Genomic DNA, 18,370 nt, shown 5'->3' with positions numbered 1-18,370 from the left:
GCTTTGGTGCAGACATAATTTTGAGTGCTATACACAGCTTGTTGTAGCACTGAGTGCTCCTGCATCAGTTGTAATAGGATATGTGTTCAAATTTACCCTGTCTTGTGAGCAAATCTGAAACAAAGCTGTGTCCTCTCTTGTTTTGATCGGTGTTTTTTGATGCCAATTTAAATGCATAAGCCCTCGGGACATTTCTGCATCTGTAAAACCTCAGTGGCCAAGATGCCTGTGACTCTGCAGGGTGAATGTCAGGCATGTGGCAGGGGAGATGTACTTCTTTGGTTCATTTCATTTCTCTCTCTCTCTCTCTCTCTATATATATTTCTATGGCTCTCTGCATGACTCATTCCCAAAATAGATCTACAAACCTAGGTACCATTTCTTGGACAGGGGGCACCAGTAGTAATGTGGGAGAGCATTCGCACACTTGTTTTATTATTAAATCCTTGTTATGTAAACCATCAGGAGACAGCGCATAATGATTCACCATAATTCAATTGTATAACAGGCCTATTTCAAGGAAATAAGAGGTGGTGCATGTGTGTGTGTGTGTGTGTGTGTGTGTGTGTGTGTGTGTGTGTGTGTGTGTGTGTGTGTGTGTGTGTGTGTGAATGTGTAAGAGGAGCGCTGCATCATTTGATTCATTTCCTGTTCATTGAAATTGTTTGTTTGGTGACTGTGAGTTTCAATGGTAACATGTTTTAGAAAGTAATCTAAGTATCTGTCAGTGTTTCGTGGTTGAATCATAGGGATCTGCATGCATCTTAAGATCAAAACTGAATCATCTTGGCATTCTTTGCCTTAATGGATTTCATCTTAGTACTGCATAGTGCTACTTTTTTACCCAATTACCATCAATATTCTATCAACCTGTCAAAATCTGGTTCAAGCTGTAAAATAGCAGTTGACATTATCACTTTACTTCAAAACCAGAGTATGTGTCTTTTGATGGAAGAAGAAGCACATCCTTTGTTTTACAAAATTAAAAGTTTAAATCATAGGAAATGAAACGTACCATACTCTATGTGCAAGTGTGGTCTGACTAGAAGCTTATGATGGATAGTTTTAGCACAGCTGTGATAGATATGTGTAACTGCCATTTCTGAGTTAGTCTGCTTACTTTATTTTCCCACTGATTCACTATATATATATCACTTTGGCCTTGGGCTGCTGTTGAGCTGCTGTTCAATTTTTTTTTTTTAAATAAATCCACTTATTTTTGAATGGCAAAGGCAAGTTTCTTCGGCAAAAACGTCATATTCTAATATGTTATGAAAGAGAATCATGCTTTTTAGCAGGGTATCCCATCTAATTTAATCTAGTTTTGTAATTAATCCATAATGTATAGATATGATCTGTTGATGGTTAATAATGGTCGACTTTCAGGGGTTCTAACTGTAACTTACATTTGTCAGTGCCCAATGGACCTAAGAAAATGTAATATTTAGTTGGCACATTCTTACAGCATCAAATATGATGGGTGTGTTTGGCTCATGTTTTTGTCAGTAGTGAAGCCAGAGAGCATATTGTGTGTGGATACAGATACAATCAGATTGGTTTAGCCCCTCAAAAAGCCCTTAGATAGACAATTTGTTTTTGCTGAATTGTCAACTATAACAAAAGTGTTACTTTTAAATCACTGCTACAGGCACCTGCAAAAACAAACTGAAAACATAGTCATAACACCTGATGAAGGGCATAGCAACACCCGAGCCCTCCCTGGTGATAGATACATGCACAATCACACACACAGCTGGCAGACACAGCAGCATCAGCATTTAGTTAAACCAAATACAGATAGAGGCAACAAAGCAGGTAGTAAAAAAAATAAAAAAAAACTACAACAAAAATCAAACCTGCCTGATACAACAGAAACACATTTACACAAAAACAGCTACATAATGCACTCACGTGCATATTAAACTCAGGCTGCATGGCCGGGGCACAACATGTAAATATCTGATATGAAGTCCTTTCATTATAGTCCAACATGTTTCTAGAAAAGCATCTAGAAAGTTCAGTCTGTATGTCACCACTGTTGCTCTGCTTCACCATTGTTAAAATTTGAGGCTAACTACAAGCAGACAGCCTACTCAGCTCTAATTCCTCTACCCTGAGCGGTACGCTGCTGTACACTGAGAGACCAAGGATAATCATGGACTGGTGAGGTCGTAACAGGTTTACAAAACGTTGCTGCTGTCATTCAGAAGAAGAAAAAAAATGAATATAAAATATTCACAAATAGTTGTTGATTGATATTTGTTAATTTAGTTTTGAAGCTATGTGATTTAGTGGGATTAAGCCCCAAGTGGGTGGACCAGTTTCATCGTGGCCAATATATACAACTTCGGCATTTGATTGTTTTGGCCAGGACTGGAGAAAAGGAAAGAGGCCAATACTACCTAAATATGATGGCTACCCTACACGTTTTTAGTTTGTCCAGAAACAGAACTTCCACAGCTGAGGAACTGCTGCAAAAACACTGCAGAGGCCAGATCTATCAACAACATTGGAATAGTGCACACCTTGCACAGCAGCCACATTACAACAACAACAAGCACTTGACTGTGATTTTGATTCATGTTTTTACTAATTTGGGTTTAGTAAGTGTCACTCTGCTAAAGGTTAGGCAGGCTGTGTGGAAGATAAGACAATACGAATAACAATCTACACAAAGGATATTTAAAACACATGTTTCTGAAACGTGTAAACGATTGTATTCATTTCATAAAGTTACGCAAATGTTAAAGCCATATGGTTTTAATACCTGGCTCATATGCCTTATGAAAGTGCTGCCCAGCTTGCAACCTGAGGTCTGTTTTTAAAAAATGACCCATGCATCTGAGAGTTAAAAAAAAATAACCACTGGTGTCATTAAAATAGGAGGAAAGGAGGGTATCCAATTTTCCCCTCATACAATAACAATGTGTTTTTTTTTTTTTTATTTGGGCCAGTAACATTTATCAAATATGATGACAAGGTGGCCAGGATATTAAATTGTTATGGAAAATCAATATTGTTATGATAAAAAGACTTGGTTCACTATATTTTTTGTCTGGGAGGGGATGTTTGCGCAATGACTCACACAACCTTGTCTTTATGTCCTTCAGATCTGAACTGAACAGTTCATTTGACCTTTTAGTCATACATATGTTGTTGGTGTTACCAACAGAACCAACCCAAACCAACCCAACAAAACACAGCCGGATACCTCTGCAACGGAATAAAACAAAGAGGAGAATAGCCATACAACACAGGCTGTTTGGATTGTCCCTGTGCATAAGCTTTATACATGGACGCAACACAACTTTTGCCTGACTGCTAGCACACTCCTAGGCGAGTAGTGTCAGGGGGGAATCGGGGTGGTGGTTAGGCATAGTATTCGTCGTCCCCCACCCCCAAAAACTATGCTTCGATGTGGGTCTACCGAGGTTGACAACATCCACTGTCTAAGCCTCTCATTGCCTCCATGCTCGCCACCAGACCTTCCTTGGTGCAGGCTATAGCCTGCAGGGACCATCAGTTGTCCTTGCAAAACAGGTGTTGCGGTCAAAAACACCCCCCTAGTCTGGGCCTCTCTCTGGATCGGACAACCATGTGTCCCTCACCATTTCCAACTAAGCGTTGCACTCCTAGCATTTTGCTCTGAGGGCTAATGGACTTAACAATGAGGTGACACTGCACTGTCTATTGTCTATTGACACCTGGTCCTGGCCCGCAACTCGGACCCTTAACCTTGGTGACTTCGCCCTGGTTGCCATCCATGCACCTCAGATTGAGTAGAGTTAAACTAAGGGTTTCAGTCTCACTTAGTTGTTTCCAATACTCAAACAGCACCTTTTTTCCAGGATTTTGTGTCACTGAATCAGAAGAGACTTGCACACACATCTAAATTTGTAGAACAGCCGATAGGAATATTCTCTCTCTGAAATGACCCGCGATTGCCCTTAGGTCTTAAATCACCACTCAGCTTTTCTCAGTCCTAAATATCAAGCCAAGAAGACCACTTGAATTACAATATGATGAAAAGTTATTGTAGAATATTTGCTCAATAACACTATAATCTTTATTTTCATATCTTTATTTAGTGGCTCATGGGGTGGTGTTCTTAGTAATCGTCATTATATCATCAGGTATTGTTGTCAGCTCTGATGTCAGCAGCCTACATGAGTGATGCTGAAGTTAGGTGTTTATTCTCAAGCAGAAAAATAAAAAATGTGGAAGGAGCCTTCTGCTTATCTCCTGACCTGTAACAACACTTTATCCTCTTATCTCACTCCCTCTCTTTAATTCTCCAGCTATCATTTTGCTTGATGTCCTTGATATCCTCAAATTCCGTGTACTGATGAACCAAATGACTTTAATCATAGAATATCTGGATTAATAACCTAAAATCACACATAATTGCATCTACATTGACAATCTGTGTACAATCAGATGATATTTAGCTGTGATTATTTAGTGGACTTGTGCTGTAGCAAAACAACATTCACTGTCAAAGACAGCATAACAATATAATGTTTTTTAAAACATTTTTATTGTGTCTTATTAAGTAACACGGTGACTTTTTTAGTCATGAAATGCTATTTTCAGATCGGCCATCTTACTTCTTCAGGTTTGTTCAGCTCTCTACTAATTATTTACAGCAGCTGAGAAGGTGAATGTGTCTAAATCCATCCAGCATTTATAGTGCACACTTGAAATAAAGAGATAAAACACTGGTAAATGGTAGTAACATTCTACACATGATGTCATGTCATGCCATCTGACCTGGCAGTTTTCCCCCAAAACATTAGAGGGGAATCACAGCTGCTGTCTCGCACTTCCTTCCCCCTCTCTGTGTCTTACTCACTTTCCGACACACTCGTTGCCCCATCTATCGAATCCACATGGGGGGAAGCACAGTCTTAGTTATCATGTTTAATTTGTTTTCACTGTGTCTCCAGTGTTCTCACTTGAATTATGAAAGCGGTTTGAACTCTTTTGTTGCATACAATATGAAGTCAGAAAAGGGACATCAGAAGATAATGCGAAAAGTATTGCTTTTAAAGAGGGACCTGCTTTTGTTGTATCATACTTTACGTAAATTTCTTTCCAACATGTTAGAATATCACTTTATGAAATAGGTATGTTTTATTCCATGCACAATGTGAATAATTATAGGCTGTTTAAGGAAACATGGACAAATACAGACCATCCGTGCAAATACAAGCCTTATATGTTGGAGCAGGATGTATTCTGACTGTGATATCTGACTGAGTAGCTTTGATGATTAAAACTGAGACTTATTTTGTGAAATTTACATCTCTGAGAAGATCAAAATTGTGGCCCTAAGCCAGCACATGTGCGGTATGAGAGCACACTGCAAATGGGTGGTGAACTGGAGTGAAGTGAGCAATGACCCGTGCTGAGGTTCTCTTTCGATAATTAAAGTTCATTGTGCTTTTCTTTTAAATTATTATTATTTATAGCATAATTTAATTTGGCATACAGGGACAAAACAGAATAAAGTGCACTTTAGAATCTAATTGATGCTGGTTTCTTTTTAGTCTTGCATTCTCAGCATTCTTCCTCTCTAACCAATGAAGTTAACTAGACGGGGGATGGAGTGTAGAGGGAGATAGAGGGGAGGGAGAAAGGCAAAGGGAGGGATACACAAGGGGAGAGGAAGAAAATAAGGAGGTTATTGTGTGTGTGTGTGTGAGGGTGTGTGTGTGTGGGGGGGGGGGGGCAAATTTGATTTCTTCTACATCCATTGTTAGCTTGTGGCTGTGAGAGGCAGTGAAAGCACAGTCCATTTCCTCGTTACTGTTGTGAGGGAGATTAGGAGAGACTGGGCTTGTTTCTATTTGAGGAATAATGAAGAGTGTGTCTCTATACAAGCAAGCCCCACTCTACTCTTGCAGCAAGTCTCTTATTATCCCTCCTGTTCACACACCCTTTCTCTCTCCCCTGTAAAAATGTAAAAGCTTCAAGCTTCCTCATCCTGTTTCATCCATAAAATTTGAAAGCAGGGACACTTTATGGTGTGGCATGGAAATCACAATGGCATCGTGTTGAAACTCCTGAAGTTCTGTGCTCTCACCAGGTGAGAATTACTACTGAGAAGCACTTTACTGTAGCAACAATGTCATCTTAATTATGTACTTGATAAAAAAAACCTGCCTGGAACCCTCCCTTGATGGTGAAGAGGAGAAGGGATAGCCTCAGATCGGCCTCAAAGTATGAACTCCTTTGCATACTTTCTGCAGCACTCTTATTTTTAGTATCTTGACTTTTTGCAGCCATGGGGAACCTCCCAAATGACCTGAATTTAAGAATGCATTTGACACCTTTGTTCATTAAGAGAAATAGGGAACAGAGAGGCAGACTTTCATTGGCTCCCATGATAACACCTGGATGCCTGGAATAGGCCATGGAGAGGCGGCTTTACAAAGATTATGTGGCCCCACTTCTCTGCCTCCCAATAATTCACTCTGGTCCTGGTGGAGTAAAGGTGTCAGCCAAGACATTCACACCTCGAGTTCATCGTAACAGAGAAATGGAAGGATGAAAGGAAAACACCAGAGGGGATGGGGGAGGACAAGTGGCTCCTTTAATGACTCTGGAGTGTAATGGGAATGCTGTTAATGAGGAGGGCTGGGATAAGAAGCTGTGCTTCCCACGTACAGACAGACAAGCTTGGGAGGAGCCTGAAGAAAAACTGAGCTCAGCTTGCTTGGTGCATTTACAGCTGAGCATAGCCAAGCAGAACTTTGCAGACCACAAGAGTGTGGGATGAATAGAGTTTGACTGTGTGGCAGGCAAAGATGGTATTGAGAATGAGCATCTCCTCTTTTTCTTCTTCTCTTCCCCCTTCTCCCAGAGAGGCAGTGGCAGCTCTCTGGTGAAGATCAGAAAGGTGGGAGATGGAAAGTGAGTGGTAGTGGGAGAAAGAGGGAGAAGAGAGAGACAGCAGCCCCGGGAGGGTACATCTCTAGTCAGTAATTCCACTGGGGCCCTCCCCACTGCTCTTCAGTTTCCATCTCCAGATGAAAAATAAATAACCTCTTCAGATGGCCTCCCTCTCCTCTGAGAGAGAACGAAAACTTCCCCAAGAGCAGCGTTCACTTTCCATGTTGTCATCTCCTGGTCTTCCCTCTTTAACTGTCTTTTTTCACACACTACCAGATGTATAGTCTGTCCATATAGTGAAGATGTAGATGATCACATAATATTACTGATACATGATATTACTCCATCCCAAATATGGACATATAGCCAAGGGTGGGTACAGTGCCGTGAACATGGACTCGGTACAAGCGGCAACCAACGGTTACATCACCCACTGGTTTGTGAACTGCCATTAGTTAAAAGACTTTAGCTGACAAAAAAAATAATTGACTTTGTACTTGATGAGAGAAACTAAATTGAATTCTATAGAGCCAGAGCCTTTTGGAGACAACCACCTAGTGGCATTACAGGTAAAGGCACTTCTGCAATGGCTTCCATTTTGAGACCCAAAATCTATGTCTACCTATGTATACAGTCTATGGCTATGTATGATTTATGATTTGTATAGTGTATAGTTTTGTATAGTGAATACTGTGTGTATTCAATCACTCATGCATTCATTAATTTCCTCATCAAACATTCCAGTTGTCTACATAGGCCACATAACGGCTTGCGTTTACTTGCACTCTACTCTAACAAACACGACCAGAAGTTTATTTTTCCGTGTTTTATTAATGTAGCAGTGTTGGGTTTTTGGTGCTTTCAAAACAGAAATGACCTACTACTCAATCCTGTGCCTGAATGCCTCCTTGGTAAAAACATACAGAACACCGGAGCTGTTGCTCCTGCCCTGCTAATGTTATATTCAGGCTTTGCCTTCTGTGTAGACACTTTCTGAAATAATTTGGAAAATAATTGGTCTGACGTGTAAGTCTGTCAGCTAAAAGTACATTTTTATTAATAAAGTGAAATTCAGATTGATCTTTTTTGTCTCGATTCCTCCCAACTCATCTTCATGATTACTCACATAATGAGGAATTAGATGCATCAGTTTGCCTCTGCCTTCTCAGTGCTTTCTGTTTAAAGTCTGTGTTATTGGCCTGTTTCAAGGTACAATGTTGCTTTTGTACATTGAATTAGTATCATTTACTTATCTTCTCTACAATAGAGCATTTTTGCAAGCATGACTGGCAAAGCATAGCAGGGTTTGCTGCCAGGCAGTAAAGCTATAAAGACTAGTCTGGTGTAAGATTGTTTTGGAAAGCACTGTGAGGCTGATGGCTTCGTCAAAAGAGAGACTCATGGCCGATTGAATGACAAGTGTTCCCTGCAAACTGATGCCTCGCTCTGAAATTTAATGCAACAAGATGGCCAGGAGAATATAAGTCTCTTTTGTTGTCGAGTTTTGATTGTCCACTTTCCACTTGTCAAATGAAGTACTTGATAACATATTCTGCAGTATTACAATTTTTTGTCATTATAATTTTGCCAGGCTGCTGGCACAAAAGAGCCAGTGTCATGTTCCAGTGATTCACATGTTACCATTATGTGAATCATCACAACAGTTTTGCAACTTGGCTCAGGGAAAACACAGATTAACATGTTCTGCCATGCAGATGCTCACTTCCTCCCTTCCTCCTCCTTCTCTTTTTCCACTGGCTCTGTTTGGCTTGATAATGTCCAGCATTATAATCTGGTCTTCATATTACATCCTTTCTCTGATAGCATGTCAGCATTTCTTTTCTTAACTCTATCATCAACTTCAACTCCTGATACCTGTAATGAACGCTCAGCTTAGCGCTGATATTGTACTGTAAATCCGCTTAGCATCCCGAACGTTGAGCCCAACAGGGAACAGGATAGCTACACCTCTGTGTGCTCACTCTCTTACATGGTTCGTAGCTGTAGCCTGAATATCAAGTATTTTATATAATGGTGCACATCAGAGTGAAATGTGTCCACATGGATTTTGAGAGATCTGAGAGTGAAAAGTTGTCTCAGTATGTGGAAACTGACATGCGTGCACTCAGAGGTTGTTACACTGACACGTGTGCTGGGTGCTTCCATGTGAGGCTGAGAAGTGAAGGGAAGTGTTAGATTTTTCAAAGCAAAACTGCAGCATTCATAGCAACAACAAAAAAAATAATGGCAGTTTATTCATCTACACACAGTCACATTCTGTGCAGACAACACTGCAGACACAAATGAAGTCTCAAGCCCTGCAGCTGTCTCTAGGGAATGCAAAGGTTATTACACCATGCTATTTTAAAATATTTGATGAAGAAAAAAAAAGTAATGTGATGTAAAGTTTGTCCTGGGGGAACTGTGATAGAAAAAAAAATGTTGGAATCATTAAAATCAAATGGGTTTTCTCCTTGGATATACTAGTATATTTAACAAAACCCACTGCAATATGCCACATAGTTTACGATTTCTTATTTGCAGACTTGCACATGTTGGTACAAAAGGAAAGGCCACGGAGTCACTAAAAGTAAAAAGTAAAAAAAGCTGATCCTCTCAGGATCAATTGATTTTGCAGTTAGCTCATTTGTATTCAAGCGGTGGCATTGTTTGCTCAGTAACAGAAGAAAAAAACAGCAGTTAAACCAGCTGAAATGTATTTACTCAAATAATCAGATCTGTGAGATCTGAATATAATAGAGACCCAAGAACAGGATTTATAGTCTGGGGACCTTGATTATTCAAAGCAGATTACATTAAATTAAGTCAATGCATGTAGACTAGAGAAAGTAAAACAAATGTTGGATTTATAGTTTAATATGAGCACTATAGAAGAGAAACAACAAAACAAAAATTAGTATGATTACATAAGCATGCTGTATGAAATGTTTTATACTTTCATGCAAGTAATTAAATTCAATGATTGATGGTTCTTCTTTTAAAAGCACACGTCTTCTTCAATTTAAGCCTTAAACAACGGTTCCATGATGCTAACATCCAAAGGTTTTTTTTTTAGCATTAAATAGTAATATGTAAAATTTGATGAAAGTAGGCCAGAAACAGCTACAGCATCAAGTGGTTAATAGCATGCATCTAAACCTGAAAAAAAAATCTGCGAGAGTAAAATTAATGCCTCATCTGAATAAATCTTCCAAATGTGCTGGATGAAAAATTTCAAGACAATTTGTGGACTACATTTTGGCATTTGTTGTGAACAAGTTTAGTCAGATGGTAATGCCAGAAGAAAGACCATAGAGTCCCCAAAAATATTGAGATCCATTCCCAGTGCTCTATGAATATTCATGTATAATTATAATTCATGCTGCACAAAATGTCACAAAAATTGACCTCAATTATTCTGGAGATCGTAATGAATATCCATAACACGTGTGTGGCAATCTATTCATTAGCCATCAGTATACTGAGCCCCATGAACCCAACCATTACAAAACCAAGCCAAGCAAACTAAAATTACAATTATTTTGTTGATTCTAAGCATATTCCATCATATATTAGTCTGCATTCTTACTTATTAACACTTAAGGATCCAGATTTTCTAGTCATTTAGTTAGATAAAACCGTTTCCTCAGAAGAACTTAATGTGACTCTACCAAGAAGTCAGCTCTCGCATCAAATGGGTCACCAATTGAAGTCTGCAAATTAATTCCCGGGTGAAATCCAAATGAGGAACAGTTGAAGAAGAAGTACAGAAGGGGTAAATGACTCTAATTCGTCAGTTTGCCATGTTCCTTTGATGAGGGAGCATGATAACTACTTCAACTACTGCTCTCGTCTCTTCCTAGAGACCGACACACCCAGTGGCTCACCACGATGTCCATCACATCAGGAAACAAAATGAATAATAATTTTAAAAAAAACTGTACTGCCCTCCTCACTTCTCCTCTCCTTCCCCTTCATGTGTCTCTCTCTGTCTTTGCTCCTATATAACACTAATTTTCCCCCAAAGATTCCTATTTAACACTTTGCCTTTTCTTTGTAATTTGTATTCTCCTTTTCTCCCACTCCAAGGTTTTAATTTCTCAGTCTCACCTTACATTTTATTATTTGCCAGCTCCTCTTACCTTGATCATGTCCCTCCTTTTTTTTTTAAATTTAATGAACAATAATTGTATATAGAGACAATTATAGTCTCAAATCACACATCTTGTTTTGCAGATGGTTGTTCTTATTGGCTTGATGTGTTATGCTTCCTGTACCACTCATGCATTTTTCTTCAGAGGTTTTTGACAGGTTTTTTTTTATACAAGAGCCAGATATTTCAAGGGAAAAATTCCTTATTGGTAATGTACTCCTCTCTTTCTCTGGGGCTAACCACGCTGTCTGTGTCTTTCATCTTTTTTGCCTCTGCCTTTTGAATGTTGGCATTGTGTCCCTATGTGACCTCCTCTGAATGGTTCCCTCTTTTTGTCATCCTTAATGTCCTTCTCCCAAGTAGGCTTATAAGCAGCTTCATGTCCTCTCATTCACAATCAAAGGGTGTTGTACTTGAAGAAGGTCATTAATGTGAGTGGGGAGGGGGGCCCAGCATGCAGACGTTGATTTTTTTTTTTTTGTTCAAGAAATCAGATTTATTCAAACTAGCCACAAAAATAAAACAAAGCACAGCACAAATTGTGCCTGCCTCCACTTTACAGAAGAGTCAGAAAAACAGACCAACCCCTTTGCTGTCTTCCAAAACTTTTATACCGATTGACTTGCTGTCTGTGGGCGATGATAATTTCAGATTATGATCTGAAATTAGTTCCACTTGAACCTAAGGGGAATTAATCTCTCATAATTTACAGCTACAACAACTCAGTTGTACTTTTACAGAAATATTAACCAAATATACTCTCGAGAAATAATCCAAACATACCTATTATGATAGAAATTGCTAGGCAAATAAACATTTCCTCCTTTGAAACATTATAGCAGAAAATAAGCAAAGAAAATCACCTACAATGACATCCTAAAGGGGAAAGCGCACTAAAGTACAGAAAACCTGAGCAGAAACAGTAGACACAAGTGAACAAAGTCAATGAATGTTGAACAACCAAGTGAAATGAATGTGCACCATCCTCCCAGCAAACATAGCAACACTGAATCAAGGAAATTACATGCTGGAAATAGAGAAAGAACGGGCTCCATGACGAAGGGTTGACATGAAAACGAATCAGGGTGTATTTGAAGACTAACCTTTTTGATGTGGCCAAACAAGTTATCTCTCACATCATGAACAATTGACTGCTGGTATCTGTATATATGAAAACCTAAGATGGGGGTGAGGTGACTATCTATAATCCGTTCCACATGCAGATGGGTAGAAAGAACAATCCCTCGTCAAAAATATTTAATGAAAGATACAACACTAGCCTGAGTGAAACCGAGAGCCAAACGACTGTTCCCTCTGTCTTTTCTCATCCACTTGTTGTCTTTGTCACTCTATTTTTCTCCATACAGCCCAATCTGTCTGCCTTTCATCCTCTCTGAACATATCTCATCCCTCCCCTCGTGCTTGGAATCTCTTTGGAATCCAAATGCTAATTCAGACAGGCACTTAATCAGACATATTAATTCCATATCTCCCCTGATTGCACAAATTCCACTCTGCAATGAGTTTCTCTGCAGAAGTGCTTTGGTGCAGCAGAATTTAAACTGTGGTTCTAACCAACGTCCGTAAAAGCATTTCTTTTAAACAGAAAAATAAAACGTGTTGACAGCAAATATATGGCAGGGATAATATGTTGGCCCCAAAGCCACATGCTGCAGTCTGTTTTGTATCATGTTTTGCTGATGTCCTTCAGCCCTACAGCCATTTAAATTCCACTGGACTTGTAGATAGCCATGTTTTGTGCCGTTCTGAAAAGCAGCACATGACATTATCCTATTAAAATAAGCAGACCTCATGCTGCACCACTTTTCCAATTACAAATAAGAAAATCTGGCATCAGTGTCCAATCCGTCTGAATCATTTTGGCTAAGCCATACATTATGGCACTATTCAGTGTTTGTCCATATTTAAAGCAAGTCCAGTTGTCATTGGAAGTGATTGCTTACTGTACAAACGCACACACATATACATGCACACATGCACATACACAGATATAAACAGACTGTGCCAGAAAAGCCCGTAAGCTCTCAAATTGTCTACCGACAAATGGCGAACATCGCTGAAATGTGTATTAATTGATATCATATTAAAATACAGATTTAGTCACATTTCTAATTTAATTATGACCCAGATCATGTAATTGAGAGAATTACAAAATTGCTTTCTTTGTTCCAGATAATTGTATTCCATCTTAATGCCTACTTTAAAGTCCGTTAATTTGATTTATCTCGTTTCCATCTTCTTCCTTTTTATAATAGAAAATATGCCTTTGAATCGCTGTATGGATTTACATTGTGTCAAGGCAAACATGGGAGACTCCATAGATCTCTTTAAACTTTTTAAACCAGCAAAATGGATTTTTGATTAAAAAAAAAAAGAGTATATTACATTATTTAGGTGAAATGTGCTTTGATATCTATCTATCTATCTATCTATCTATCTATCTATCTATCTATCTATCTATCTATCTATCTATCTATCTATCTATCTATCTATCTATCTATCTATCTATCTATCTGTCTGTCTGTCTGTCTGTCTGTCTGTCTGTCTGTCTGTCTGTCTGTCTGTCTACTTTTTCCTGTTCCTTACTATCACTTAGTGAGTTGGTGAGAGCCCTCTACCATCCACACATGGATTTACCATTAGATAATGACACATGGCAGGCGCAGCTGAGCTGATTTCAGCACTTACTGCTCCTTTGGGAGCCTGTACTCACCAAACTGCAAACCACACTGCCCGACCAACCCCGCCGCAGATCTTAATTGAACGAGTGGCTGTGCAGGCAATTGATCAGCCTCACATGCATTTCTGGTCATCTCCAGTGGGTGATGTAGTGTGACCTGCAGGTCAAAATATGCTTAGATCTGGAGCAGAAGATACTGACATTAGTCTTGATTTGTTGGACTGCTACTCTTTCAGAGCGGGACTTTATCTCTGGGAGTTCACAGGAGATAAAAAGAGAAGAAAACTGGCTCGGTGGGTCTTTAGTAGAACATTAAATATACAACTACAAGTTTATTGGACTGACTGATACTGAATATATATAATGAGATAATAAATGATGCCTTGCAGTTCACGCAAAATATAAGGTGCTGATAAATTACAAATGTAATTGCTGCAACAAAGGGGCTAAACCTTGTATATTTCTTTTTGAATTAACTATAACAACCTAATGTTTGTGATTTAGAGTTCTGAGGGACCACCACAATCTTCACCACTAAGTGTATAGCAGGGATTAATCTGCTGCCTGTCTGCATGAGGTGTGATGGTCTAAAATTTGTAACAGTGGCGCTGACATGCTCATGTCATATGTTGCTTAAACTGAGGAAATCTAATTATACTTGCAGTGACAACAGCATTACATTGCTGGTTTTTCTCTTGATGCAGTGTAAATGGCAGGGAAGCCCATGAGAAATCTGCTTTTATCTGTGTTCGGGAGCTGAACGTAATGATTTTTTTGCTCTGTTACAGTACCTCATTAGAGCTGTGAGTACTGCACTCTTACCTTGCAGTTTAATGACTAAACATTACAGATTGACTAAAAAAAAGGTTTTTTTGATCTCTTTTTATTATAGAAAGACTCAACCACCATTGAAACAGCAGCTGTCTCAGACAGACCACACTGTCTGCATGTTTATGGTTTGAGTATGGCTCTTTCCTCTTAATTAGAGAGAACATACATATTTTAGACACGTTCTAAAACACTGACTCGAGACATGCTTTGAAAAATGCATTTATGTAGAGTTTTTATCAGAGAAGGAGGAAAGCCAGAGGGTGTTTTGTATATGTGTGTGTGTGTGTGTGTGTGTGTGTGTGTGTGTGTGTGTGTGTGTGTGTGTGTGTGTGTGTGTGTAGGGTTAGAATATTGATGTTGTTGATAATAACAACAATGATAATGATTATAAGAACACAGTCCATATCCATCATCGCTATCATCTACTTTGTGAGCATAATTTGTCATTCTTAGTGAAGTGTGTAAGCCAGACAACAGTGGAGAGCTATTTCCTAACTTACTGCACTAGATTCCATGTTGTTTTACAATAGCAAACAGTTGCATCACCACGTCACCTTGTCACCATGTCACCATGTCACCATGTTACCTTTAGTTTTCAACAGTTGTGTTATCCACAACTGAGACAATGTGAAAATATGACGTGAAGTAAGACTTAATGTATCAATCTAAATGGGAATACATTTCTTGAAAACACCAACTAACAACTAAATTAATCCAACTATGACATCACCCATTGGTTTGTGAACTTCCATTCTAAAACCTCGAATTTGGCATTCTGGGTGTGGCCATCCTGTTATTTTGGCAGCTGAAGTGATCATATTTAAACAGAAGGGGAGAAGCAAAAGGTGAATTCTGACAGCCTTTAGTGGACCCTGACTGCACTACAGGCCTTTCAATCAAACAGTCACTCCCCCAAACATATTTCTTTTTAAGGCCTAATATCCAATTAATGATGGGATTATTTTCAGATGGGATGCCAGAAAACTACTAAGAAGGACTCGATTTAGCGAATGACACCATTTAACTTGTGGAAAAATGTATTAACTTTGTATTTAAAGAGAAAAGTTCAATAGGAATCTATGGAGCCAGAGCCTTTTTCAAACCAACCCCTAGTGTCCCTCGGTGATGCATTTTATGGCACTTGCGCATTGGCTTCACTTGTCAAACCTGGAAGCTATGTACACTTTTATAATGCTTCTCCCTCTGTGCCGTGGAGCTCCGTTGTTGTTCAGAAACTATATAAAACACATCAGTCAGCTACACTGTTTTGCAGAGTGACACGTCGCTTCATTTGGATGAACATGGGCACTTAGGTTTACTTTGAGTCAGTCCCACTGACACCATCCTGCTGCTACAAACACTCACTAGAGCACCAAATATTTGCCTGAAAATAGCCCCCAACAAATGCACTTTTTTTTTCTGCTTGAGTAAGATTTGTTAAAAAGTTTGAGTGCCCAGCTGTTTTAGGAAATGATTGAATTTGTTTTTTGTTTTTTTTAACTATATCACTAAAACATCCAAAGTAGAAAGTTTATCATCCTCCATTCCTCATCAGCTTTCTGAAAAACAAGTCTCTTATTGTAAGTCGATGCTAATCTACTCTATTCTGTTTCGACATCAGATATAGATGCATAACTGCAGTATGTTTACTGTTTTATGGCTACTTGTTGCTGTTTATTTGGATATAAAGCAACTGTAATGTGAAAACGTTACTTGCTGGTAATGTGGTATAAATGAGGAAGATCTTAAAACAAACACATGGGTCACGACAGGCCCACACAACAATATATCTGTGGATCAAATACACACTTATTTGCACTCACAGTCCTGGATTCCACTAATGGATGGCATGCAAGATGGGGAACTTTATCTCCATTTGCTTTTGTCCCCCATAATTTATTCAGCAGGGTCTGTCCTCTGTGTGTACGTGTGTGTGTGTGTGTGTGTGTGTGTGTGTGTGTGTGTGTGTGTGTGTGTGTGTGTGTGTGTGTGTGTGTTTGCAAGGCTTTATGGCTTTGACTGTCCCTTTGTCCCTGGGGAAGGAGCTCTTTTGACATACAGTAGCATAATGTAAAGTCCCTCTTGTTAGATGGAGGTTCTCAAAGGCACTAAAATAGCAGCATCAGCAGAGTGCTGAGGAAGTAGTTGAAAGGAAAACTAACAAGATGACTCAATGATTATTTAGAAACAGTAAAGAGAATTTTGTATTAGATGTACTTTATCCTGGGGGTTTAAAAATTGCATTTTTGGTAGTTGAGGAGATACATCATGATCTTTCCAAAACAGTGCATTATTCATGGCCTGTATCCCATGGAGCCCATGAAATGGAGTGGCCACAAACTGTATCGCTCTCAATCTGTAATCTGTTTTAAAGTATTCTCATAGTTTGTCTGTTGTATTTGCAGGGGCAGCGTTATGGTGGATTGGAAGTTAACATGAGGATGACCAGAACCCCTGGGAACTGTGATTGAATCGGCAGGTAAGAATTGAATTAGACAGAACTTGAAGCTGAACCTTAATCACCTTCTTTCCTGGTGAAAATGACATATGCAGGGTCGCGGTAATACTTTCAGAGTGATCCATCTAACCCTTATTATGTGACATGACATAACTCTGTGTCATTTCACTTTTGACCAAACCATAAATTCAGCTATTTTAGAACAAGCACAGTATTGAGAGCGACAGAGAAAGACAGCAACTACTTCAGTGTGGATACACCTGACATTTTCATTTGGAGTACTCCTTAAGAATGGTCCTCTTCAAAATAAATCACACTCATTATCCCAGCAAACTATAGCTGGTACACGTCTTAAAGTATGGGAAGCACAGTCCAAAGGTATATAATTTTGGTGGATTGGAAACTAAGTCACCAGTGTGTTGCCCTGCCTCCTGCCCCGATGTGTGCTGGGATTAGCCTCCTGCCCCCTGTGATCGTGAAACGAATTGTTTGGGAAAAGTAAATGAATGGCTAAATTAATAATATGCACATTATTTCTACTTATTGATTTTTTTATTATTCCAATTTATCTCTTGTCTATCTTCTTATTTAGCTCAAACATGACTGAGCCACCAATACTTCCTCAGTTACGTTATCTTACCTTGACACTGAGGACCAAACAAAACAACAGTATCATCTTACAGTATGAAAAGAGGCAGCCCAAATATCAGAGTTTTTGAAATGCCATCACACAAGTCCAGGGATGTTGTTGATTGGTAATTCTACAACATTTTTAGAGGGGGAAATCTCTTTTTACTTCAGGAATATCTTGGAAGTCTGGATAATTGATTGTTTATTTTTATTTTATTTTAGTTAATACACAAAGACTGTTATGTTTTACATCTATTGAGACCACATTTTATTTCTTAACCATCTTGAAAAATGGCGACATTATGAGTAAACAATATTTGCACCATGAGGTGCACAGATCCTTTAAAATTGCCTTACTATCCATGTTGCTTTACGATCAGAGCAATTATTGAATGTAATGACTCCCACAACATAGCCAACCATAACATTACACAGCTACAATCACAATTAAGAGGTTGAAATGGTATTGTGGGTATACTGTGGGCACACATTGACTTTTCCCAAATGTAAACCATCTAGCTGAAGGAACAACAACTATTGGGATATTTTGACTTCTTTATTGCTCTTTGTGGGACATTTTCTATGCCACTCATATATCAGCGATTTCAGAATGACAAGGGGGCTGTAATGACACTGTTTCTATCTATTTCTATCTGTTTCTATATTGCAGTATGAGAGATAGTACAACATATTCTTTTTTTTG

At 38.9% G+C, this 18,370-nt stretch overlaps 1 protein-coding gene across 6 annotated transcripts in view; it reads left to right on the top strand.

Moving 5' to 3' along the window:
* lrrc4ca (leucine rich repeat containing 4C, genome duplicate a) overlaps positions 1-18,370 on the top strand; it is a 155,957-nt gene that overhangs the window by 117,293 nt on the left and 20,294 nt on the right. For all 6 annotated transcript variants that reach the window (XR_011178915.1, XM_069162679.1, XM_069162678.1 and 3 more), the window contains one exon: positions 16,985-17,058. The gene's annotated coding sequence lies outside the window, so the exon portion shown is untranslated. The remainder of the gene's footprint in view (positions 1-16,984; positions 17,059-18,370) is intronic.

The sequence above is a fragment of the Embiotoca jacksoni genome, unplaced genomic scaffold (genome assembly GCF_022577435.1).
Source record: "Embiotoca jacksoni isolate LCO1_2020_lvr unplaced genomic scaffold, fEmbJac1.0.p SCAF_3, whole genome shotgun sequence".
Classification (NCBI taxonomy): Eukaryota; Metazoa; Chordata; class Actinopteri; family Embiotocidae; genus Embiotoca; species Embiotoca jacksoni.
Note: the sequence above shows the minus strand (reverse complement) of the source record. Positions and strands in the feature narration are given on the sequence as shown.